Here is a 2857-nt window from a genome sequence, read left to right as displayed (position 1 = left end):
GGGCCTTTTCTGTTTACTTATTCCTGATTTAAATTTTTATCAATAGAACAGGTGGTTTACCTTTTGCCATTGGAGTACATTATGGTGGTCACTACTGAAGGCTGGTAGTGTAGACATGGAGGAATAAAAAGGTTTAGGTCAACTTGGGTGAATATAGTGATTCATTGGTGTGTATCAGGGACATAGACTTCATTATCAAATCTGTTTGCAACTGCATGTAAATTCTGATTGTAGGAGATGCTTGATCAAGAAAATTAAGAGTTGAAGAAATGAGAGGTATTTCTAGCCCTCTGATCTCTCTTTCCTACTACATCCCTCCCTTGAGAAATCTCCAGCAAATGCATACTTTAAAGTTTTATCAGCCTACCTAAGGCTTTTTGCTAAGTAGACAGGAACCTTTCTGGGATATCAGCTGAGCTGGTGGCTCCACCACTACTCTGCCCCAGCCCTTCCCCGTTCTCACTTCAATAAGTCAGCCACACTCTTAAGTCTGTGCAAAATCTGCCTGTCACCTCTGACCCACTCTTCACTAGGGTGTCATCCTAGTAGATTCTGTCAACCCTCCTGAACAGCCTGATGAATTCTTAGTATATGGATAATTCTCTTTACTGCCTATGATAAGTAGCAAAAGATAAGGAAGAACTGGCCTTGCCGATAAGATGTTTCTGACAGTTGAAAATTCAAAACAAACAATTCTGGAAGTTCCCTGGCAGTCCTGGAGTGAGGATGCAAGGCTCTTGCTACCAGGGTCCTGGGTTCGATCCCTACCCAGGAACTAAGATCCCACAAGTTGTGTGGTGTGGTATAAATAAATAAATAAATAAAATACACAGTCCTGACACAGCTTAAGGAGAATTACATAGTAGCATGAAAGCAAATACAAACTGTCATGTAACACTGATGATGTGAGAAGAAAACAGAAAAAACTACAAATAATAAAACATGTATGTGTGTATTCTTAGTCTCACAGTCATGTCTGACTCTTTGCGACCTCATGGACCATAGCCCACCAGGCTCCTATGTCCATGGAATTCTCCAAGCAAGAATACTGGAGTGGGTTGCCATTTCCTCCTCCAGAAGATCTTCCCAACCCAAGATCAAACCCGAACCACATCTCTTGTGTCTCCTACATTGGCAAGCAGAGTCTTTACCACTGCACCACCTGGGAAAGCCCCTCTTATTGATAAGAGGACATACCAAAACAATGGAAAAAATAAAATATCTATAATAAATCATGGCATGTCTGTATAATAGAATACTAGGCAACCATAAAAATTATGAGAAAGCCAAGTAATTATTGATCTGGAACTATACCCATATTATATGAAGTGAAAAATTAGATTTTCTGGGAAGTATGCATTGCACACTAAAATCTTTGCTCAAGAAATAGTATTTTTATTCATGGGAAATATACACAATAATATATTAACAGTGGTTTGTGCATGACCTTTATTTTTCATCTTTGTGTTTAGAATTTCCAATTTGTATATACATTTATTATAAAATGGAAAATGAATAAAGCTACTCTAAAAAATTATAGTGAGGGAATGTATGATAGATGGCTTCCCAGATGAAGAAACCACATTGATCTAAGTCCTACAATGGTTTTTTAAAGAGTTGGTGTCTCTGGATTGGAAGAAAGAGGAGTGAAACATTGTTTAGATGGGATGAAAATTATGAGATCCCGAGGAAGAAAAGTACTAGGTGACTGTAGGGAAATGAAAGTTGAGGGTTTGGACTGAAGCAGAGAGAAGGAGGGATACCCTTAAAGCTTCAGTCCTCCAAGCCTCTGCACTTTCTCTTCCCACTACCTGAAAAGTCGTCTTCCACTGATGAAGTCATCTTCCAGAAGACCCAGCTGGAATAACTCTTCCTCTTTGATGTTTCCTTTTGGACTCAGGTGTTGGTTTTTGCTTCCCCCGTGTCCCATCCATGCCTGTACTATTGCACAGAATGCACTTGTATTGCATTGATTACTTTTTAACTTGTTTAAACCATTTTGTAAACAGCAAGCTCCAGGAGGGGCTTATTTTTCTTGAACACAGTGCTGTCATATAATAGCTATACAAGATATGTGTGTGTAGGTTTGACTCGAATTGAATTGAACTGAATTGAAACAGTTTTGGAGAAAGATTAGTTAACAGAGAATCTTAAAAGTAAGGCTGAAGAGTTGGGTTTGATTTAATCTATAATATAGAGGTTTAAGCATATATCCCTTTGGTATATGGGGAAGCTTCTAGAAGATGGATAAAAAGAAAGCACTACCATTCTTTCAACTCGGTTCACCAGAGATTGGAGTTGGCAGCTCTGGGAAGGCTACTGATGGACAGTATTGGAAGGTGCTGAATATTGCCCATTTAAGAACCTGCCAGAGGGCAAAAATCATTTTATGTAGTACAGGCTGTAGATTCCTGATTAAGACAAACCAATGGGTGGATGACCCATGTTAAAATATTTTCAGTAAGTTTCTTTGATCTCATATAACTCCAATCTTATACCTAGAAGCTGCAATGACAATATATGTACCATTTTTTTTTACAACACTGTCATAGTGATTGTCTTATTTTTCCCAATAATGTGTTTTATTCATTTTTAGAACATAATGTAAACAAAGAGAATCATACTTTAATGATGACCTAATGAACAAGATGTTTTTAAAATGGTAGATCTGGTTGCATTAGACCAAGTATTATCTACCACACACAAGTACAAGTGTTAGTCGCTCAGTCGTGTCCAACTCTTTGTAGCCCCATGGACTGTAGCTATCCAGGCTTCACTTGTCCACAGAATTCTCCAGGCAAGAATACTGGAGTGGGTCACTGTTCCCTTCTCCAGGAGATCTTCCCAATCAAGGGAT

Source organism: Ovis canadensis, chromosome 20, assembly GCF_042477335.2.
Source record: "Ovis canadensis isolate MfBH-ARS-UI-01 breed Bighorn chromosome 20, ARS-UI_OviCan_v2, whole genome shotgun sequence".
Lineage (NCBI taxonomy): Eukaryota > Metazoa > Chordata > Mammalia > Artiodactyla > Bovidae > Ovis > Ovis canadensis.
This window is presented reverse-complemented; position numbering follows the sequence as displayed.